Raw genomic sequence first — 25,187 nt, 5'->3', positions numbered from 1 at the left:
ACTTCCCTCTTTTTTAAGTAGGCCACTATCACCCAGGTACTGAAATAAAACAAAACAGCGTTCCCTAATGACTATTACCTCATGGCTCTGACATCTACCATTATGCAGTTCTTTGAGAGGCTAGGCATAGCAAGTATTAACTCCAGCCTCACAGACAACCTCAAACCATTGCAATTCATCTACTACTAAGCTTTTCACTATATCTTGGTACATGTTGCAATAATAACACAATTCCAGTTCCAATATAAAAGGACCCAAACTGGGAACATTAGCTTAGACCTTATAACTGATATATAATGCACCCACATAATCCAATTTACTTTCACCTCTATGTCAATCTGAGAAACTGTTAAATGTGTGTTCAGTATCTGCTCAACCACCACCCCTGACAGAGTCTTCCACACACTTACCTCTCTGTGTAGAAAACCAACCTCTAATCAACATCATCATCATTATGTACCCTGTTGTATGACAATAGGCAATTATGGTCTGTGACCTTAATTCTTCTTGGCAAGTGTTTCTACAAAAATTGTTTGTCATTGCCTTCTTCTGGGCAGTGCTTTTACAAGATGGGTGAGCCCAGACATTATCAATACTTTTCAGAGATCATATGACCAGGACTTATAATGTGCACCAGCTGCTCAGACGATCATCCACCACCTGCTCCTGTGGATTCATGTGACCCTGATCGGAAAGTGAAGCAGGTGCTGCACTTTGCCCAAGGATGACCTGCAGTCTAGTGGAGGGAAGGAGTGGCTTGCTCCTCCTTTGGTAGTGACCTATCTCCACCCCACCGGTCAGCTCTGATATCACACCCTATACATTTCTCCAATCGACTTAAGATTACATCCCCTCATATGAGGCACGTGGCGCGTGGCCAAGTGGTTAAGGCGTTGGTCTAGTGATCTGAAGGTTGCTAGTTCGAGCCTCAGCTGAGGCAGCGTGTTGTGTCCTTGAGCAAGGCACTTAACCATACATTGCTCTGTGACGACACCGGTGCCAAGGTGTATCGGTCCTAGTGCCCTTCCCTTGGACAACATCAGTGGCGTGGAGAGGGGAGACTTGCAGCATGGGCAACTGCCGGTCTTCCATACAACCTTGCCCAGGCCTGCGCCCTGGAAACCTTCCAAAGTGCAAATCCATGGTCTCACAAGATTAACAGAAGCCTATTAAATGAGGAACTGTTCTTCTGGGAAAAATTTACTGGATCTCTACTCTATCTATGTCTCTAAGCACAAGAATAGTGTTTAATCTTATATTTAATTCCATCATCCTTATTTCCATTATTTTAGTTTTAGGAAATTATTCTTATTTTTATTCCAGCCACCGAGCATCATTACAACTGTAGCAATGCAGGTTGTGGGCCTCATCCTCCGGGACTGCAGGTGGAAGAATCAGTAGCAACTATTTCACTGGCATCATACCTTGGAGAAAAATAAGAGTGATTTGTGCTCATGCAACAAGACAATATTCCATACAGCCAAGTCAACTTCTTTTTTAATACTAACACAATTCTTAGACACTTGGAACAATATGACAGATATGGTCGAGCTTTGCAGTTGTATGCCATGTAATGGTATCAATAAACAGTTGTAATATCTCTTGAGTAACTCCTGCAGTCAGGTGGGCTGGGTAGGAATAGAGGGAATCATATTCTTCATTTCCCCTCCATCCTATCAGAGAGTTATGCAAGAAGAGGATACTTTATCCAACTAGGTTGTGTTGATATTTTTTGAAAGTACGTTCTGATTAGTTTCAATTCTTTCCTATGGAATTCACACTCTGCAATGGAATTCTTTCAGTGCCAGTTTTTGATGTATATTTGGAAGCTACTATTGAATCACCATCATTTTAGGCTTCCAAAAGCCAGTTTGACCCTACCAGGAACTAAGCACCACATGGCTAAAGATCAGATGATATCGCCCTCAGGATCAGTAATTGATTTATGTATTACTATTTTTTCTTCTTCTATATTATGTATTGCATTGAACTGCTGCTGTTAAATTAATGAATTTCATGACACATGTCGGTGATAGTAATTCTGATTCTGCATTCTGAATCTGATCTCAGGGTTGCACTGTCGTAAGCCCTGTGGGCCTTTGTGGTGTGCCGGAGAGCATCGGGCTTCTAGGTTTCTCAAGCACCTGTATTTACTAATTGTTGTTTTAACAAGGGTCATTAAGCTCTTGTGCTTTCTGTTTAATCTTGTCAAGATAATTGTGATGGACATGGGTTTTCTGCTTACTCTGATTATTTCGTGCAGACTCCCAGTCAGTGCTGTCTGTGGAGTCCTTATATTGAGAATGATTTGTCTTACAGTGTTGCTTGGTTGTACTAGCAATGCTCTGTTGCTATTCCTATGTATAACCTCTTGTTTCTGTGTCTATGTGGAAGTCTGTTTTCCTCTACAGCTGGATTCAGCTATTGTCAGTGCTCACTGTGACGTTCACAAGCCTCTCCACCACAACAAGGTGACGATACTCGGAGAAGCAAGGTAAATAACTAGAACATGAAATCCATCATCCTTGTTAACATTCTAAATGTGTTTGAATGATCAGCTCAGTATATGTATAAAACAACATGTTTCTCACATATGCCCTTCTCTCCTTCCTTTTGTGTAGGATCACAAAATTTTATCAAGTCAAGTCAAATTTATTTATAAAGCACCCATTTATAAAACAACCCCTGTTGACCAAAGTGCTGTACAAACCATAACAGGGAGCTAAAATTACAAATACAAGACACAGATATAAACAACAAGGTACACAGCTTATAGACACAAAATAAACAACACATGAGCCTAGGCACAAGCCAAAAATCAGCCACATCAGGAAGATTCAAACATTAATGAATAAAGGTAAGTTTTGAGCCTGGACTTAAAAGAGTCAATGGAGGGGGTAGATCTGATGGGGAGGGGAATGCTGTTCTACAGTCTAGGGGCTACAACAGCAAAGGCGTGGTCACCCCGAACTTAAATTTAGATCGCGGGTCAGCCAGGAATCCCAAGTCAGCTGACCTGAGGGACCTGGAACTAGAATAAGGGGTTAGAAGGTATGTGATATAGGAGGAGGTCAACTCATTTAGGGCTTTATAAATGAACAGGAGAACCTTAAAATCAATTCTAAACTGTACTGGTAGCCAGTGGAGAGAGGCCAGGATAGAAGTAATATGGTCTCTCTTCCGGGTACCTGTCAGGAGCCTGGCTGCGGCGTTCTGGACTAGTTGCAGACGGGACAGGGACGACTGACTAATCCCAGTATACAGGGAGTTGGAGTAGTCCAAGCGGGAGGATATAAGGGTGTGGATGACTTTCTCGAGATCTTTGAAAGAGAGAAATGACTTGATTTTGGCAATAGTACAAAGCTGGAAAAAACTGGCTTTTACTACTGCATTAACTTGCTTGTCAAACTTAAAGGTGGAATCAAATATCACACCAAAGTTTATGACATGGGGTTTGACAAGGGTGGATAGGTTACCAAGACTGTTGGTAACCACTTTAATGGAGTCAAGGGGGCCAAATAGGATAATTTCAGAATTGCCTTCATTCAGCTGTAGGAAGTTTTGTGCCATCCAACACTTTATGTCCTCAAGGCAGTTCATGAGTCTAACCAGATTTGACTGGTCGTTTGGTTTCAAGGAGAGATAAAGCTGTGTGTTGTCAGTGTTGTTATAACACAAAATGAAGAAATTTTTATTTTTAAAAACAAAGATTAGCTTTATTTGTCACATGTACATTGAAACATCCCATGAAATATGTTGTTTTCCATCAATAAGCAACACACTCTGAGGATTGCACAGGGGACAGGCCGCAAGTGTTGCAATGCTTCTGGTGTCAATACGGCATGTCCACAACTTACTAATCCTAATCATACATCTTTGGAATGTGAGAAAAAACTGGAAGAGTCAGAGGAAACCCACATAGTCACAAGGGGAATGTGAAAACTCCTACAGACAGTGATGGGAATCAAATCTCAATCAGTGACCACTGGCACTGTAAAGCTATAATGCTAACCACAATGCTACCATGCAGCCCAAGTCTAATCCATGCCAGCTCCTGTTACAGCAGCCCAATTCATTTCATTCCTCCTTACCCACCGCCTGAAAAGTTATTCCCCCTTGTTCACATTTCAATTCCTTTTTGGAAAGTTTAGACTGATTTAGTTTCTACAACTCCTATTGATAGAGCTCCAGATTCTAATCGCACCATGAACAAAATAGTCTTTTCTCATATCTCCCTCACGTGTTTTTGTCAAAATTTTAAAGATATATTTATCTCTTCTCAATCAACCCAAACTGAGAACAGTTTCTATAAGACCGTAAGTTATAGCAGCAGAATTAGGCTATTTGGCCCATCAAATCTGCTCTACAATTTCATTGTGGCTGATCCAATTTTCCTCTCAGCCCCAATCTCCTGCCTTCTCCCCGTATCCCTTCATGCCCTGACCAATCAAGAATCTATCAACCTCTGATTTAAATATACACAAAGACTTGGCATCCACAGCTGCCTGTTGCAAAGAATTCCACAGATTCACCACTCCCTTGCTAAAAAAAAATTCTCCTCATCTCCATTCTGAAAGGACACCCCACTATTCTGAGGATGTATTTTCTGGTCTTGGGCTCTCCCACTATAGGAAACATCCTCTCCACAACCATTCCATCAAGGCCTTTCACCATGCAATATGTTTCAATGAGGTCAGCCTTCATTGTTCTGAATTCTAGTAAATACAGGCCTAAAGTCATCTTCATATGACAGCCCAGTCAACCCTGGAATGATTTTCATGAACCTCCTTTGAACTCTGTCCAGTTTCAGCACATCCTTTCTAAGAGCAGGGATCCAAAACTGCTCACAATACTCCAAGTGAGACCATGCCAGTGTTATAAAGTCTCAAAATTACATCCTTGCTTTTATATTCTAGTCCTCTTGAAATGAATACTAACATTTGCATTTTCCTTCCTCACCACAGAGTCAAGCTGCAAATTAACCTTCAGGGAATCCTACACAAGGACTCTCAAATCCCAAATCCCTAATCCCTCTGCACCTCAGTTTTTTTGAATTTTCCCTCCATTTAGAAAATAGTCAACCCCTGACACCTGGAACTTCCTCCATAATGCTAGCATTGTTGACAGTAAAGACTGATGCAAAATACTTATTCAGTTTGTCCACCATTTTCTTATTGCCCAATACTACGCCTCCAGCATTGTTTTTCAGTGGTCCGATATCCACTCTCACCTCTCTTTTTCACTTCATGCATCTGAAGAAACTTTTAGTATCTTCTTTAATATGATTGGTTAGCTTACTTTCATATCCTTTCTTTGCCTTAACGACGTTTTCAGTTGTCTTCTGTTGGTTCCTATCCTCTAAATTCCCACTAATTTTTGCTCTACTATAGGCCCTCTCTTTGGCTTTTCTGTTGGCTTTGACCTCTCTTGTTAGCCATGGTTGTATCATCTTTCCTTAGAGTACTTCCCCTTCCAATTTGGGATATATATATATACACACACAGAATTAGAAGAAAAGAGAAGAAAATGGAAAGAGAGGCAGCAACAGCCAAAGCCCGATCTGTCATCTGGAACTACCTGTCTTGAATGCAGAAGAACTTTCAAAGCCAAGATTGGACTCATAAGCTATTTGAGGGCCCATAAGTAGATCACCAGAACGAAAACCATTATCCTCAACCTCGAGGGATAGCCACAACTATATATATATATACACATACACACACACATCCTGTGCCTTCCGAATTGCTTCCAGAAATTTCAGCCATCACTGCTCTGCTGCCATCCCTACCCAGTGTTATTTTCAAATTAATTCTGGCCAACTCCTCTCTCACGTCTCTGTAATTCCCTTTACTCCATTTTAACACCGATACATCTAACTTTAGTTTCTCCTTCTCAAATTTCAGGGTGATTTAGATCATATTATTATCACCTACCCCTAAGGGTTATTTTACCTTAAGCTCTAATCAAATCTGCTTCATTGCACAACACCCTATCCACAATAGCTGATCCCCTAGTGGGCTCAATCACGAGCTGCTCCAAAAATCTATCTTGTAGGCACTCTAGAAATTCCTTCTGCTGGAATCCAGCACAAACCAGCTTTTCCCATTCTCTCTACATATTGGTCCTGCATGACTATTGTAACATTGACCTTTTGGCATGTATTTTCTATCTCCATTGTAATGTATAGGCCACATCCTTACCACCGTTTGGAGGTCTGTATACAACTCCCATCAGGATCTTTTTACCCTTGCAGTACCTTAGTTCCATCCACAATGGTTCAACACCTCCTGACCCTATGTCACCTCTCTCTGATGATTGGATTACATTTTTTCCAACAGAGCAATGCTGTCCTCTCTGCCTTCCAGCCTGTCCTTTCACTACAATGTATATCTTTGGACATTAAGCTCCCAATTATAATCTTTTTCCAGAAAGATTCAGTGATCCCTATAACATCATACCTCAGTCTGGAACTGGTCTGTAAGTTCACCTGCTTTATACTATATACAGTGCACATTCAAATGTAACACCATCAGTCCTGTATTCACCCTTTTCCATTTTGTCCGCCTTTTACATTGTAACTCATCCTGTTGACTGCAATTTTACCCTATCAACAGACTCTCCTCACTACACATTGTCGCTGTTTGTAAACTAGCTACCTCGTTTTCAGCACTATTATCCGCCTTTCCTATGATTCTTCTTGCATTGACACATAGACAGTTTAGGACACTAGTCATACCATGTTCAACTTTTTAATTCCTAACTTTATTTGAGGTCTTACCAACATCTCCACAATCTCTCCATTAACTATTCTGGCACTCTTGTTTCCATCCCCTGGCAACTCGAGTTTAAACCTTACCATGCAGCATTAACAAACCTTCCTGCTAGGATATTAGTCCCCCTCCAGTTCAGATGCAAACCATTCCTTCTGTACAGGCCCCACCTTCCCTGGAAGAGAGCCCAATCATCCAAAAATCTTATGCCCTCCCTCCTACACCAACTCTTTAACCACATACTAAACTGTACAATCTTCCTAGTTCTGGCCTCACTGGCATGTGGCACGGGTAGCCACCCTGAGATCACAAGCTTGGAGGTCCTGCCCTTTAACTTAGCATCCAACTCCCTATGCAGAACATTGTCACCCATCCTACCCATATCATTGGTACCTGCATGGACTATGAGGTCTCCCTCCCACTTAAGAATGCTGAGATCTTGATCTGAGATATTCCACACTCTGGCACCCGGAAGGCAACATACTATCAGGGATCTTGTTATTCGCCCACAGGACCCCCTGTCTGTTCCCCTAACTAATGAATCCCCTATCACCATAGTATGCCTCTTCTCTCCCCTTTCTTTCGAGTCACAGAGGCAGACTCAGTGGCAGAGAACATTGTGACTTTCCTCTGCAAAGTCATCCTCCCCCTACCACCCCCCGCCCCCGACAGTATTCAAAGTGAAATGCTTGCTGTTCAGGGGGATGGCCACAGGACTTCTTAACCTCTTTCCCCTTCTTGCATGTCACCCAGTTTCCTGTGCCTTGCACCTTTAGTGTGACTACCTCTCTATATGTCCTATCTATCACCCCCTAGCCTCTCAAATGATCCAAAGCTCAGCCAGTTCCAGCTCCTACTCTATAATGAATTCTGTTAGAAGCTGTAGCTGGATGCACATCTCGCAGTTGTAGTGGTCAGGGACACTGGAGTTCTCCCTGCCTTCTTCCCATATCCCGTAAGAGGAGCATTCAACTATGCTGCTGACATCTCTACTGCCCTAGCTCTGCAGATAGAGAGAAGGAAAGGAAAAAAAAACATCCCTCTTTCTCCCTTATGTAAACCAAATATAGGCTTGTACACTTCTACTCAATCTTCATTGATCCAAGGTAAATAGTGCAATCACTGAACTTGAGAATGATGTTCTCCCAAAGAGTTGCCTATTGTTGAGTCTTCAGGAGGCTGCAGAGGCCAATCTGGGACCAATATATCCCAGATGTTAGGGTGATTCCCTTCATGGAAAACACCTCTGCATGAATTTGTTTAACATGGGGAGGCTGATGTACGGGCAACAACAATATGGTCCTTGACAAATTAGGGTCAGGGTCCATTGTCATGGAATGCAAGATGACTGGGATCCTTTCACTGCTGTTGAGATGTGTCATCATCTCCCAGCAGGTCCTCTGCTGAGGACTTGGTTGGATGGCTCTTTCTCTGGAACTTCCCCCTATGACCTTACAGCCATGAGTGACCCTACCAGGAGCTAAGCTCAGGGTGGCTAAATTCCAGACGGGATAGCTCTCATGATCTCAGGACCTTGTGCACCTCTCTACCATGACAAGGTGACAATCCTCAGAGAAGCAAGGTCAGTAACCAGAACAGGAAATCCATCATTATTGTTATCATTCTAAATGCATATGAATAACAATTTTTTTCAGGAGTGTTGCTTCCTCAGAATTTTTTTTTGTTTATGATAGACTGCTTGAAGATGAACACAAAGATAATATCAGACAACTTGTATCACATATGAATTTGGAGAAACAACAAATTAACTTTTATTGACTATAATGTGTTTAATTGCATAATGGTGCTGATGCTTAGTTCAACTAAGTTAAAAATATTTTGTTAATGATTTGCGTTTGTACTCAGTGTTTGAGGCTTCTTGCTTAAGTGCCCAGCAATAATTCACCGGCATTGATGGATTCCAGTTGCCCTGGTATCTTTTCTCCATGACTGCAATGTCCTGGTGAAACCTTTCACCATGCTTGTCACTAACAGCACCAAGATTTAGAAGGGAAGACGTCTAAGTGGGAATGTAGAAGATGAATCTTTAGTGACATGTTGCATTTCATGGTTTTATATGCTTGAAGCATGCTTTCAACCAGCTGCATGTAGCATGGTGCTCTGTAGATGCCAAGAAAAATTTCAGCAACTTCCTTGAATGCCTTCCATGTGATTTTCTCCAGTTCCACTAGAAATTCTTCAAATTGCCTGTCATTGATGACCTGTTTGATTTGTGGACCAACAAAAATGCTTTCCTTAATCTTGGCATCAGTTATTCTGGGAAGCATCTGTCTCCTTCATAGAAATTTTTGTGCCTGGTGATAGCAAATTCCATCCTTACAGTCCTGAACCCAATAATTATTACCAAAACCTGTCCTGCCATGCAGCAGCCACGCTGCCTAAGCATGCCCAAGCATGCCTGGATAAGATAGGATACTTTCCAGCTTACATTGTAGGCAACATTTTAATTGACTTGAGTTATTAATTGAAATAATAACCATATGTTTATTAAAAAATGGTGCGTGATAGGGAAATTTCATTGTGATTTTCATAATCTGTAGCCCAAAGTTCATAAGATACACCTAAAGGTACTCAGGAAACAAAATCTTTGTTGTCCAGTGTAATCAGTTCTCCTGAAGACCATCCAAAAGCTTCGTCATTGCCCATGTTTCTTTTAAATCTTCCCTATTCTCACGAGAAATGCTCCATTTTCCCCAATCTTCTCACATTGATGGGAGGTTGCAACACTAGTGCCCATTAAAACAAATTTTTAGACATATTCACAAAGAAGCAACCACAGTGCCGACATTAATTGTATAAAATTACATCACGTGCTATAACATTGTGTTAATCAAGACCAATAAACTATTTAATCTATTCCTACTGAGAGAGACATCACTGTTTCCTGCAAGTGACAATTGTTCAATAAAGGAAAAAGTCACTTTATGCATTAATTGGCTCTATCAGGAAAGCAGAAGAGAAGTAATTGTCAGTACATGGAAGCCGTCATAATACTGTGTTACAACAGGATGTGTTCTTTAGGCTTACTGAATATATTGTGAGATCTGAATTGCTTCTGACCCATTTGACATGCATCTTGGCAGCACTTGATTCTCATCGTGCCAAAGCAAATCCTTCATTCCTCACTGTCATCACATTGTCACCTTTTGGTTTAATAAATAAGTTCACAGGTTGAAATATTTCAGGAAATTTGAAAAGGAATTAATTTCTGATTAAGCTTTTGAGCAGAGGCATAGATCGAGTTGATAGCTAGAGAATCTTTTTCCCCAAACAGAAATGGCTGATACAAAGGGTCATAATTTTAAGGTGATTAGAGGAAATAATAGGCACAATGTTAGAGGTAAGTTTTATTTTACACAGAGAGTGATGAATGCATGGAATGCACTACTAGGAATGGTAGTAAAGGAAGGTACATTGGGGACATTTAAAAACCAGGTCAGTACTGGATCTCAAGAGAGAGAATCTGTAGAATGTCTAAAGCATGGCTTTTTAGAACAGCTTGTTGTTGAGCCCACTAGGGGATCGGCTGTGCTGGATTTGGTGTTGTGCAATGATTCAGAGGTGATAAGAGAGCTTAAGGTAAAGGAACCATTAGGGAACAGTGATCACAATATGATCGAGTTCACTTTGAAATTTGAGAAGGAGAAACTACAATTCAATGTGTTGGTATTTCAGTGGAATAAAGGAAATTACAATGACATGAAAGGGGAACTAGCCAAAGTTGACGGGAAAGGGAGACCAGCAGGAAGGACAGCAATGGCTGGATTTTCTGCAAAAAATGAGGGAAGTACAAGACAGATATATTCCAAATAAGAAGACATTTTTGAATGGAAGAAGGACACTACCATGGCTGATAAGTGAAGTCAGGACCAAAGTAACAGCAAAAGAGGGGGCATACAAGGAAGTCAAAGCTAGTGGGAAGAAAGAGGATTGGGATGCTTTTAAGAACTTGCAGAAGGAAACTAATAAGGTCATTAGGAAGGAAAAGATAAATTATGAAAGGATGTTGGGACTAATATCCAAGATACAAAAAGCTTTAAGTACGTAAAGGGTAAAAGACAGCCGAGTGTAGATAGAACATAGAACATAGAATAGCACAGCACAGTACAGGTCTTTCGGCCCATAATGTTCTGCCGACCCTCAAACCCTGCCTTCCATAAAAACCCCCACCTTAAATTCCTCCATATACCTGTCTAGTAGTCTCTTAAACTTCACTAGTGTATCTGCCTCCATCACTGACTCAGGCAGCGCATTCCATGCACCAATCACTCTCTGAGCAAAAAACCTTCCTCTAATATCCCCCTTGAACTTCCCACCCCTTACCTTAAAGCCATGTCCTCTTGTATTGAGCAGTGGTGCCCTGGGGAAGAGGCGCTGGCTATCCACTCTATCTATTCCTCTTATTATCTTGTACACCTCTATCATGTCTCCTCTCATCCTCCTTCTATCCAAAGAGTAAAGCCCTAGCTCCCTTAATCTCTGATCATAATGCATACTCTCTAAACCAGGAAGCATCCTGGTAAATCTCCTCTGTACTCTTCCCAATGCTCCCACAACCTTCCTATAGTGAGGTGACCAGAACTGGACACAATACTCCAAGTGTGGCCGAACCAGAGTTTTGTAGAGCTGCATCATTACATCGCGACTCTTAAACTCTATCCCTCGACTTATGAAAGCTAACACCCCATAAGCTTTCTTAACTACCCTATCGACCTGTGAGACAGCTTTCAGGGATCTGTGGACATGTACCCCAGATCCCTCTGCTCCTCCACACTACCAAGTATCCTGCCATTTACTTTGTACTCTGCCTTGGAGTTTGTCCTTTCAAAGTGTACCACCTCACACTTCTCTGGGTTAAACTCCATCTGCCACCTCTCAGCCCACTTCTGCATCCTATCAATGTCTCTCTGCAATCTTTAACAATCCTCTACACTATCTACAACACCACTAACCTTTGTGTCGTCTGCAAACTTGCCAACCCACCCTTCTACCTCCACATCCAGGTCGTAAATAAAAATCATGTAAAGTAGAGGTCCCAGAACAGATCCTTGTGGGACACCACTCATCACAATCCTCCAATCTGAATGTACTCCCTCCACCACGGCCCTCTGCCTTCTGCAGGCAAGCCAATTTTGAATCCACCTGGCCAAACTTCCCTGGAACCAATGCCTTCTGACTTTCTGAATAAGCCTACCACGTGGAACGTTGTCAAGTGCCTTACTAAAATCCATATAGATCACATCCACTGCACTACCCTCATCTATATGCCCAGTCACCTTCTCAAAGAACTCTATCAGACTTGTTAGAGATGATCTGCCCTTCACAAAGCCATGCTGACTGTCCCTGATCAGACCATGATTCTCTAAATGCCCAGAGATCCTATCTCTAAGAATCTTTTCCAACAGCTTTCCCACCACAGACGTAAGGCTCACTGGTCTATAATTACCCAATAGAAAATAACGCTGGAGATATTGTAATGAGAGGTGCAGAGATGGCAGAGAAACTGAATGTGTATTTTGCAACAATCTTTACACCGGAAGACATCTGCAGTATACTGGACATTCAAGAGTGTCAGGGAAGTGAAGTATGTGCAGTGAAAATTACGACTGAGAAGGTGCTCAGGAAGCTTACTGGTCTGAGGGTGGATAAAACTGCTAGACCTGATGGAAAGCACCCTCAGGTTCTGAAGGAAGTAGCTGGAGAGATTGTGGAGGCACTAACAATGATCTTCCAAGAATCAATAGATCCTGGCATTGTACCGATGACTGGAAAATTACAAATGTTACTCTGCTATTTAAGAAGGGTTGGAGGCAGCAGAAAGAAAACTATAGACCTGTTAGCCTGACATCAGTGGTTGGGAAGTTGTTGGAATCAGTAGTTAGGGATGAGATTACGGAGTACCTGGAGGCACATGAAAAGATAGGCCAAAGCCAGCATGGTTTCCTGAAAGGAAAATCCTGCCTGACAAACCTACTGCAATTTTTTGAGGAAATTACAAGCAGGGTGGACAAAGGAGCTGAAGTAAATGTGGTTTACTTGGATTTTCTGAAGCTTTGACAAGGTGACGCACATGAGGCTGCTTCGCAAGATAAGAGCCCCAAGGAATTACAGGGGAGTTACTAGCGTTACTAGCGTGGGTGGAGTATTGGCTGATTGGCAGAAAACAGAGAGTGGGAATAAAGGGATCCTATTCTGGTTGCTTGCTAGTTACGAGTGGAGTTCCATAGGGTTCCGTGTTGAGACCGCTGCTTTTTACAATGTATGTCAATGATTTGGACTGTGGGATTTATGGCTAAATTTGCTGATGATACAAAGATAGGTGGCAGAGTGGGTAGTGTTGAGGAAACAGAGTCTGCAGAAAGACTTGGATAGTTTAAGGGAATGGGCAAAGAAGTGACAGATGAAATAAAATGTTAGAAGGTGTATGGTCATGCACTTTGGTGGAAGAAATAAATGGGCAGGCTATTATTTAGATGGGAAGAGCATTCAAAATGTAGAGATGCAACGGGACTTGGGAGTCCTTGTGCAGGATACCTAAAGGTTAACCTTCAGGTTGTGTCAGTGGAGAAAAAGGCGAATGCAATGTTGGCATTCATTTCTGGAGGTATGGAATATCAGAGCAGGGATGTGATGTGGAGGCTGTATAAGGCACTCGTGAGACCACACTTTAGTATTGTGTTCAGCTTTGGTCTCCTTATTCGACAAAGGATATACTGATATTGGAGAGGGTTCAGAGAAGATTCACGAGAATGATTCCAGGAATAAAAGGGTTACCATATGAGGAATGTCTGGCAGTTCTTGGGCTGTATTCCCTGGAGTTCAGGAGATTGAAGGGGTATCTCATAGAAACATTCCAAATGTTAAAAGGCATGAACAGATTAGATATGGCAAGGTTATTTCCCATGGTAGGAGATTCTAGGACAAGAGGGCATGACTTCAGGATTGAAGGACATCCATATAGAACAGAAATGCAGGGAAATTACTTTAGTTAGAGGGTGGAGAATCTGTGGAATTTGTTGCCACAAGAATGTGGAGGCCAAGTCATTGGGTGTATTTACAGCAGAGATAGATAGGTTCTTTATTAACCAGGGTGTTAAAGAGTATGGGGAGAAGGCAGAGGAATGGGGATGACTGGAAGAATTGAATCAGCCCATGATTGAATGGCAGAGCAGACTCGATGGGCCGAATGACCTACTTCTGCTCCTATATCTTATTGTCTTAAGCACACAGATGATAGAAAAAATTAAAGACTATGTAATAGCAAAGAGATAGATTGATTTTAGAGTAGATTGCAAGGTCAACACAACATCATGAGCTGAAGTTTAAAGTAAATTTATTATCAATGTACATATGTCTTGAAATGCAACCCTGAGATTTGTCGTCTTCTGGACATACTCAGAAAATCCAAGGAAAATAATAGAGTCAATGATAGCCAAAAAACTAATGTGCAAAAGGCAACAAAATGTGCAAATGTAAAAGAAAAAAAGAGAGAATAATAATAAATAAATAAACAATAACTATCAAGAAATGAAGAGTCCTTGAAAGGTAGTCCATAAGTTGTGGGAATAGTTCAGTGATGGGGCGAGTGAAGTTGAGTGAAGTTATCCACATTGGTTTAAGAGCTTGGTGGGTGAGGAGTAATAACGGTTCTTGAACCTGGTGAGGTGGGTCTGAGGCTCCTGTATCCTCTTCCTGAAGTCAGCAATGAGAAGAGAGCATGGACAAAGTGGTAGGAGTCATTGATGTTTGATTCTGCTTTTCTTTGATAGCACTCCGTATAGATGTGCTAAATGGTAGGGTGGGCTTACACTGTCATGGACTAAGCTAAAGCCAGTACTTTTTGTAGGATTTTCCATTCAAGGGCATTGATGTTTCCATACCAGTCCATGAAGTACAGTGGATGTTACAGGCCGAAATCTTTCAGTAGGACTGGAGAGAAAAAACTGAGGAGTAGATTTGAAAGGTGTTGGGGGGTGGGAGGGAGGAGGGGAGAGAGAAACACCAGGTGATAGGTGAAACTTGGAGGGGGAGGGATGAAGCAAAAAGCTAGGATGTTGATTGGTGAAAGAGACAGAAGGCCATGGAAGAAAGAAAAAAGGTGGGGTGGGGAAGGAGGTGACGGGTGGGCAAAGAGATAACATGAGTGGGGGACAAGGGGATGGGAAATGGTGAAGGGGGCAAGGCATACTGGAAATTTGAGAAATCAGGTTGGAGACTACCCAAACGGAATATAATGTATTTGTTCCTCCAACTTAAGTGTGGCTTTATCCCAACAGTGGAGGAGGCTGTGGATGGACATATCAGAATGGGAATGGGAAGTGGTATTAAAATGGATGGCCACTGGGAGATCCTGTTTGTTTGGCAGACGGAGTGCAGATGTTCAGCAAATCGATCTCCCAGACTACGTCGGGGCTCATTGATATACAAGAGGCCACACCAGGAACACTGAACACAGTAAATGACCCCAACAGACTCAGAGGTGAAATGTTGCCTCACCTGGAAGAACTGTTTGGGGCCCTGAATGGTAGTAAAGGAGGAAGTGTAAGGGCAAGTGTAGCACTTGTTCTGCTTGCAAGGATAAGTGCCAGGAGAGAGATCAGTGGGGAGGTACGAATGGACAAGGCAGTTATGTAGGAAGCCATCCCTGCAGAAAGCAGAAAGTGATGGGGAGGGAAAGATGTGTTTGGTGTTGGGATCCAATTGGAGGTGGCAGGAGTTTCGGAGAATTATATGCTGAACGCGGAGGCTATTGGGGTGGTAGGTGAGGACAAGAGGAACCTTATCCCTGGTAGCATGGTGGGAGGATGGGGGTAAGAGCAGATGTGTGTGAAATGGAAGAGATGCGGTTGAGGGCAGCGTTGCTGGTGGAGGAACGGAAGCCCCTTTCTTTGAAAAAGGAGGACATCTCCTTCATTCTAAAATGAAAAGCCTAATCCTGAGAGCAGATGCGGCAGAGACGGGGGAATTGAGAGTAGGGGATGGCGTTTTTACAAGTAGCAGGGTGGACAAGGTATACAACAGGTAGCTGTGAGAGTCCATTGATTTGTAATCGGCATCAGTGGGTAAGCTGTCTCCGGAGATAGAGACAGTGAGAACGAGAAAGGGAAAGGAAGTGTTGGAAACTCACTGTACACCCATGATTATGCAGCCAAGTTTCCATCGAACTCAATATATAAGTTTGCTGATGGCTCCACAATTGTAGGCCATATCTTGGATAATGATGAGTTTGAGTACAGAGAGGAAATTAAGAACCTGGTGGCATGGTGCGAAAACAATAACCTATCCCTCAATGTCAGCAAGACGAAGGAATTGGTTGTTGATTTCAGAAGGAGTAGCGGACTGCACGACCCCATCTACATCGGTGGTGCGCAGGTGGAACAGGTCAGAATCTTTAAGTTCCTCGGAGTCAGTATCACAAATGACCTGACTTAGTCCAACCAAGCAGAGTCCATTGCCAAGAAGGCCCACCAGTGCATTTACTTCCTGAGAAAGCTAAAGAAATTTGGCCTGTCCCCTAAAACCCTCATTATTTTTTATAGATGCACAGTAGAAAGCATTCTTCTAGGGTGCATCACAACGTGGTATGGAAGTTGTCCTGTCCAAGACCGGAAGAAGCTGCAGAAGATCGTGAACACAGCCCAGCACATCACACAAACCAATCTTGCGTCCTTGGACCCACTTTACACCGCACGTTGTCGGAGCAGTGCTGCCAGGATAATCAAGGACACGACCCACCCAGCCAACACACTTTTTGTCGTCCCTCTTCCCTCCGGGAGAAGGCTCAGGAGCTTGAAGACTCGTACAGCCAGATTTTTAAACAGCTTCTTTCCAACTGTGATAAGACTGCTGAACGGATCCTCCAAATATCCGGACCTGCCTCTTGGTTTTTTTGTACTACCTTACTTTCTCTTTTCGAATTTCTATTTATGATTTATAATTTAAATTTTTATTGTATTTACGATCGATTTGTACTCCAGGGAGCGCGAAGCGTGGAATCAAATATCGTTGTGATGATTGTACGCTCTGGTATCAATTGTTTGGTGATAATAAAGTGAAATGGACCAGGTGAATTTGAGGGCAGGGTGGAAGTTGGAGGCAAAGTGGATAAAGTTGATGAGTTCAGCACGGGTGCAGGAAGCCGCACCAATGCAGTCATCAATGTAGCGAAGGATAAGTGCGGTACAGTCACCTGTTTAGGCTTGGAGCATAGGCTGTTCCACATAGCCGACAAAAAGGCAGGCATAGCTGGGATAAGTGCGGTACAGTCACCAGTTTAGGCTTGGAGCATAGGCTGTTCCACATAGCCGACAAAAAGGCAGGCATAGCTGGGACCCATGCAAGTGCCCATGGCTACCCTTTTGTTTGAAAGAAACTGCTTGGCCTTGCTGACATTCAGCGTGAGGTTGCTGTTGCGACATCACTCTGCCTGATTTTCGATCTCCCTCCTCTATGCTGATTTGTCATCACCTTTGATTTGGTTTAGGACAGCGGTGTCGTCAGTAAACTTAAATATGGTATTTGAGTTGTGCTTAGCTTCACAGTCATGAGTATAAAGCAAGTAGAGCAAGGGGCTAAGCACACTGCCTTGAAATGCATCTGTGCTTGGAAATTGTGGAGGAGATTTTGTTGCCAATCCAGATCGACTGGGGTCTGCAAGTGAGGAATCAAGGATCCAATTGCATAAGTATATATTGAGGCCAAGATCTTGAACGTCTTTGGTTAGTTTTAAAGGGATGATGGTATTGAATTTCAATCGATAAGGAGCATCCTGATGTTTGCACCTTTGCTGTAAAGATGTTCTAAGCTTGAGTGAAGAGCCAAAAAAAAAAAATGGCATCTGCTGTGGACCTATTAAGCCGGTAGGCAAATTGGAACGGAATGAGGTTGCTTCTCAGGGGGGAATTGATATGCTTCATCACCAACCTCTCAAGTCACTTTTTTTTACAGTGGATGTAAGTGCTACTGGACAATAGTCACTGAAGCCGATTGCCAATGTCTTCTTAGGCACTGGTAAAATTGAAGCGTACTTGAAAGAGGTGGGTAACTCCGAGTGCTGAAGTGAGAGGTTAAAGGTATCGATGAACACTTCAATCAGCTGATCAGCACAAAGTTCCAGTACCTAGCAGGTAACCCACCTGAGCCAAATGCTTTCCATGGGTTCACCATCCTGAAGGATGCTCTCTTGTTGGCCTCAGAGACTGGAATCACAGAGTCATCAGTGGCTGTGGAAGTTTGAGAAGATTTCTGAATGTTTTAATAGTCAAAGCAAGCATAAAAGACATTGAGCTTATCTGGAAGCAAAGTACTGTTGTCCTCTATGTTACTTGAATCACTTTGTAAGAGATGAGAGCATTCAAGTCCTGCCACAGCTTTGGAACATCGTTTAGTGATTCAAGTGTCTGGAGTTGCCACTTCACCAGTGATTGTTTCTAACCTGACAACAGAGAAAAGGTTAAAGATAGACATAATATCAGTGTATGCAAGTTTTAAAGCAACCTTATTAATCCCTTTAAACATAAGTTTAAAGCTAAATATTAGCTTCATTTGTCACGCGTACATTGAAACATACAGTGAAATGGTCACACATATCAAAGTTGCTGGTGAACGCGGCAGGCCAGACAGCATCTCTAGGAAGAGATACAGTCGACGTTTCAGGCCGACACCCCTCGTCAGGACTGAAATGTCGACTGTACCTCTTCCTAGAGATGCTGCCTGGCCTGCCGCATTCACCAGCAACTTTGATGTGTGTTGCTTGAATTTCCAGCATCTGCAGAATTCCTGTTGTTAGTGAAATGTGTCATTTGTGTCAAGGACCAACACGGTCTAAGGATTGTACTAGGGGCAGCCCACAAGAGTCACCTCACTTCTGGTGCCAACATAGCATGCCTGTAACTCATAATCTTGACTGTACATCTTTGGAACGAGGGAGGAAATTCCCATACTCCAAAAACATCCAGGTTAATTGGTCACAACTGCAATTGGGCAGTGCAATTTGTCTGACCATGCTGTATCTCTAAATAATAATAAATACTGATCCAGCACATCTTTGCAACAACTCTGTGTACCAGTCACAGCTTGCACCATCTGGTAGCTATTCAGCCATTATCAGTCCATCACACTGGCACACATCCCTGTGGCTGGTAGAACAATGTTGTAGAGACAGATGGATTTAATTGTAGTGGGTTCATCTGCGTGACCTAACTCTGAGACAGAAGATCATTTTTGAGAAGCTATTTTATGTCACTCAACAGGGATGAAACCATTAAATATGGTTGTTTCCTCATGCTCTCTCTGTCCAAGGCTGATCTGTGTTGCTTCCAGCGAAGTGTGTGGCCTCGAGGCCAAGAAGCCTGGAGACCATGACTGACTCTATTTCTCGCCAATCTCGCTGAATAAAGCGCCTTGGAAGATGGAAATCATCGAGGTGAGCACAGAAGGTGAGTGCGGAAGGCGAGTGGGTGTTCAATGCTGTCTATCGGCCTCTTCCTCTCTGCAGCCAGAGGAAGGACAAATGATCCCTCTCTCCCTCGGTGCTGTCAGAGGATGGTTCCAGAGTTCTCGGTTTTGGGCAAGGTTTAATCGATGCGCTTTGTAGTTTGGACTCAAGTCCATGTTATGATGTGTTTCTGGTTACTCCTTTTTGCTATTTTGGGTGACCTTTGAAACAGGGCAGCCTACAAATAACAAACTGAGCTGAACTGCATATGCCTGGACTCTTTACATTTTGTGTTTTATATCCCATGATTTTTGCTTGGATTTTGTTATATTTGCAAAATTAGTTTTTCTTTTTGTGCTTGTGGGGGCCGTTGATGTTTTTTAAAGGATTCAATACTCTTTTCTTTGCTTCATGGCTGTCCATGGGAATAAAATCTTAGGGTCGTATACTGCGTACATATGTTGATAATAAATGTACTTTCAACCATGAACCTTTGAATCTTCATTTTTCTCTTAATGTCTGAATTTCTGAATTACAAATGGCAGATATTCTGAGTATACGAGGGGTGATTGATAAGTTTGTGGCCTAAGGTAGAAGGAGTCAATTTTAGAAAACCTAGCACATTTATTTTTCCTGCATTTACACACGTAGTCCAGTGGTCGTGGAGAATATGGATCCTTTCTTTGTAGAAGTTGGCATCTTGGACCTCCAGAAAGTGGTCCACCACAGGGGTGATTGATAAGTTTGTGGCCTAAAGTAGAAGGAGATTAGGACAAACTTTAAACTTTCTGCATTTTCACTCAAAGAGTTGAACTGCACGTGCATGTAACCAGAGCTGTATAACTTATCTCCTTCTACTTAAGGCCACAAACTTATCAATCACCCCTGCTGTGGACCACCTGGAGGTCCAAGATGCTCTCGTTACTTGAACGTGCAGTTCAACCCTTTGAATGATAATGCAGAAAGTTTGAAGTTAATAACTAATCTCCTTCTACCTTAGGCCGCAAACTTATCAATCACCCCTGCTGTGGACCACTTCTACAAAGAAGGGATCCGTATGCTCCATGACTGCTGGACTAAGTGTGTACATGTAGGAGGGGACTATGTTGAAAAATACATGTGCTAGGTTTTCTAAAATTGACTCCTTCTACCTTAGGCCACAAACTTATCAATCACCCCTTGTAAATCTCTTATTTTACCCTTATCATCTCATCACAACTCCTTTCAGATTACCAATAACTGTAAGATACCCAGAAAATAAAGGAACAACAAGGAAATAGTGATGAAGACCCACTGATGAGAACCAACACTTAATTCCACAGTGCAAACAGCAAACTAAGGTTCTGAAGCAACACACATAAAAGTTGCTGGTGAACGCAGCAGGCCAGGCAGCATCTCTAAGAAGAGGTGCAGTTGACGTTTCAGGCCGAGACCCTTCGTCAGGACTAACTGAAGGAAGAGTGAGTAAGGGATTTGAAAGTTGGAGGGGGAGAGGGAGATCCAAAATGATAGGAGAAGACAGGAGGGGGAGGGATGGAGCCAAGAGCTGGACAGGTGATAGGCAAAAGGGATACAAGAGGATCATGGGACAGGAGGTCCGGGAAGAAAGACAAGGAGGGGGGACCCAGAGGATGGGCAAGGGGTATATTCAGAGGGACAGAGGGAGAAAAAGGAGAGTGAGAGAAAGAATGTGTGTATAAAAATAAGTAACAGATGGGGTACGAGGGGGAGGTGGGGCATTAGCGGAAGTTAGAGAAGTCGATGTTCATGCCATCAAGTTGGAGGCTACCCAGACGGAATATAAGGTGTTGTTCCTCCAACCTGAGTGTGGCTTCATCTTTACAGTAGAGGAGGCCGTGGACAGACATGTCAGAATGGGAATGGGATGTGGAATTAAAATGTGTGGCCACTGGGAGATCCTGCTTTCTCTGGTGGACAGAGCATAGATGTTCAGCAAAGCGGTCTCCCAGTCTGCGTCGGGTCTCGCCAATATATAAAAGGCCACATCGGGAGCACCGGACGCAGTATATCACCCCAGCCGACTCACAGGTGAAATGTTGCCTCATCTGGAAGGACTGTTTGGGGCCCTGAATGGTGGTAAGGGAGGAAGTGTAAGGGCATGTGTAGCACTTGTTCCGCTTACACGGATAAGTGCCAGGAGGGAGATCAGTGGGGAGGGATGGGGGGATGAATGGACAAGGGAGTTGCGTAGGGAGCGATCCCTGCGGAATGCAGGGGGGGGGGAGGGAAAGATGTGTTTAGTCGTGGGATCCCGTTGGAGGTGGCTGAAGTTACGGAGAATAATATGTTGGACCCGGAGGCTGGTGGGGTGGTAGGTGAGGACGAGGGGAACCCTATTCTTAGTGGGGTGGCGGGAGGATGGAGTGAGAGCAGATGTACGTGAAATGGGCGAGATGCGTTTAAGAGCAGAGTTGATAGTGGAGGAAGGGAAGCCCCTTTCTTTAAAAAAGGAAGACATCTCCCTCATCCTAGAATGAAAAGCCTCATCCTGAGAGCAGATGCGGCGGAGACGGAGGAATTGCGAGAAGGGGATGGCGTTTTTGCAAGAGACAGGGTGAGAAGAGGAATAGTCCAGACTGCTGTGAGAGTCAGTAGGCTTATAGTAGACATCAGTGGATAAGCTGTCACCAGAGACAGAGACAGAAAGATCTAGAAAGGGGAGGGAGGTGTCGGAAATGGACCAGGTAAACTTGAGGGCAGGGTGAAAGTTGGAGGCAAAGTTAATAAAGTCAGCGAGTTTTGCATGCATGCAGGAAGCAGCGCCAATGCAGTCGTCGATGTAGCGAAGGAAAAGTGGGGGACAGATACCAGAATAGGCACAGAACATAGATTGTTCCACAAAGCCAACAAAAAGGCAGGCATAGCTAGGACCCATATGGGTGCTCATAGCTACACCTTTAGTTTGGAGGAAGTGGGAGGAGCCAAAGGAGAAATTATTAAGAGTAAGGACTAATTCCGCTAGACGGAGCAGAGTGGTGGTAGAGTGGAACTGATTAGGTCTGGAACCCAAAAAGAAGTGTAGAGCTTTGAGACCATCCTGATGGGGGATGGAAGTATATAGGGACTGGACATCCATGGTGAAATTAAAGCGGTGGGGGCCAGGGAACTTAAAATCATCGAAAAGTTTAAGAGCGTGAGAAATGTCACGAACATAGGTCGGAAGGGATTGAACAAGGGGTGATAAAACCGTGTTGAGGTATGCAGAAACGAGTTTGATGGGGCAGGAGCAAGCTGAGACAATAGGTCGGCCAGGACAGGCAGGTTTGTGGATCTTAGGTAGGAGGTAGAAATGGGAAGTGCGAGGTATGGGAACTATAAGGTTGGTAGCAGTGGATGGGAGATCCCCTGAGTTGGGAATAATTTTGAAGGGGAGTCTGAAGTTGGGAATAATTTAGAAGGGGAGTCTTGGGTGAGGCAGAAGTGACGATCATGCCAGATCAGCTCACCACAGCATGAGGCTGTAGATGCGGCTCTTACACGTTTCATTTTGACAGTCGAGGGAGAGAAGATGATGATTATCTGCTGATTAGGCTTGATATATTTGGAAGCTTGTGACATTCAAGACTTAAAGATTATTACAAAGGCATGGACCATCCTCTCAACATCAGAGTGATGGTGAACGCTGCTTGTACGTTTCTGAATACAAATAAGATGCAAGGCTTCATGGCATATGTGTACCTGTACATATGACAATAAACATGACTTAACTCACTATTGTATTCTTTGCCCAACCCTTGAGATCTATGCTATCTCTATAATATTACTTTAACATGAATATAAATTAGTCATGTTCAAAAGATTTGGATAACTATATAGGCTTGTTGATCATAGCTCAATTAGCCTACATAAACAACCTTTAAAGGAGTGAATAAATACATATTTTATTAACACATTTCTGAAATAGCCCTGTCATGACTAAATGCATTAACCAGAATAGACTTTGAAAAATTTGTAGATCTGAACCAATGAAGCACACCATTTTCACATTGTGGGATAGGGAAGGAAATATCATCTACCTTGCAATCCTTGCACATCTCTGGTAATCGATTGTTACTGCTCGTGTAGTAATAATAACTAAATTACAAGGTGCAATGCCAAGTTACCAGCTAATGACTTACCAATAAACACTCTTCGAAATATTATTTCTGGTCAAGTATTGAGCATAGAAGATTAAGGTGTGATCTAATTTAGGTTCTGTACTGAGAGGTGGCAAGAGGGCATGTATTGCAATATTTTCATTTGAAATGAAGCAAAAAGAAGGCGACCATCTTCATGTGTAAGCCCCCCTTTTCAATGAATACAGGTGGTTGTGTGGCATATGAACTGTACTCTCCTATCAAGCTTGACATATGGCTGGACTTTGGTGATCATTATTCCAATGAGTTCAGACAGTTGATGTTACAGTGATGCCAAGCTGAATTATAGTGGGTAATATTGTCGAGTATCAAAACAATATTATAAAGTACACATAAATCTGTAATATTTTTAATGAGTTCTGTCTTCATTTTCTTCAGCTTTTTTCCTTGTGCTCCCTTCTTGTGGCTGTACTCAAATTATTTTCCTTGTTTCATAACTCATTCCACGTGAAGTGATGAGGACAGGAACAATATCATATAAATGCAAATTTTTTTCTTATTAGTACAGTGCATCAGAAATCCATCCAAATGCATTAAGTATTTTACTGATAATGACAGGAAGAGGGTGATGATATTTCAAAGTTTAAAGTTCAAAGTAAATTTATTATCAAAGTACACATATCACCAAATACAAACAAGAGATTCATTTTCTTATGGGCATTCACAACAAATACAAAGAAACACAGTAGAAACAATGAAAAACACCACATTACAAGACAAACAAACAACCAAGCGGCAAAAATTTCCCTCCCCCTTCCCTCCTCTTATATTCTGCATTATGGTCTCTTACTGCCTCTCCTCAGCTGCCTATCATCTGCCCCTGGTGCCACTCCTTCTCCTGCTCCTATGGTCCACTCTTCTCCTGTCAGATCCTTCCTTCTCCTTCTTTACCTTTCTCACCCACCTGGCTTCCTCTTTCATCTTCTTGCTAGCCCTTCTTTCTCCCCCCCCCCCCACCTTTTTATTCTGTTGTCATCCTCCTTCCTTCCCAGTTCTGAAGAAGGGTTTTAGCCCAAAATACAAACTCTTTATTCATTTCCTTAGATGCGGCTTGACCTACAAAGGTCATTTGAAAGCCAGAATGTTGTCTGCACTACTTTCTGAATTAAACATAGAAACATAGAAAATAGGTGCAGGAGCAGGCTATTTGGCCCTTCAAGCCTGCACCGCCATTCAGTATGATCATGGCTGATCATCCAACTCAGAACCCTGTACCAGCCTTCCCTCCATACCCTGTGATCCCTTTAGCCATAAGGGCCATATCTAACTCCGTCTTAAATATAGCCAATGAACTGCCCTCAACTGTTTCCTGTGACAGAGAATTCCACAGATTCACCACTCTTTGTGTGAACAAGTTTTTCCTAATCTCGGTCCTAAAAGGCTTCCCCTTTATCTTCAAACTGTGACCCCTCATTCTGGACTTCCCCAACATCGGGAACAATCTTCCAGCATCTAGTCTGTCCAATCCCTTTAGGATTTTATATGTTTCAATAAGATCCCCCCTCAATCTTCTAAATTCCAATGAGTATAAGCCTAGTTCATCCAGTCTTTCATCATATGAAAGTCCTGCCATCCCAGGAATTCTTCTGTGATTGTTTCTTTGTCAAGATGGAGTGGCTTTGAGATCTCGTGAGCCGTGCCTACTGAAGCTTAGCCCTGGAAAGTTCAAGGAGGAAGCTCCAGCAAAGAGAGACCTTAAAGAGGGAGCACACACAAAATGCTGGTGGAACTCAGCAGGCCAAGCAGCATCTGTGAGGGGAAAATGTCCGAGATGTTGATTGTACTCTTTTCCATAGATGCCGC

Source organism: Mobula birostris, chromosome 7 (assembly GCF_030028105.1).
Source record: "Mobula birostris isolate sMobBir1 chromosome 7, sMobBir1.hap1, whole genome shotgun sequence".
NCBI classification, from domain to species: Eukaryota; Metazoa; Chordata; class Chondrichthyes; order Myliobatiformes; family Myliobatidae; genus Mobula; species Mobula birostris.
The sequence above is the reverse complement of the archived record's forward strand: the minus strand, read 5'-3'. Positions refer to the sequence as shown.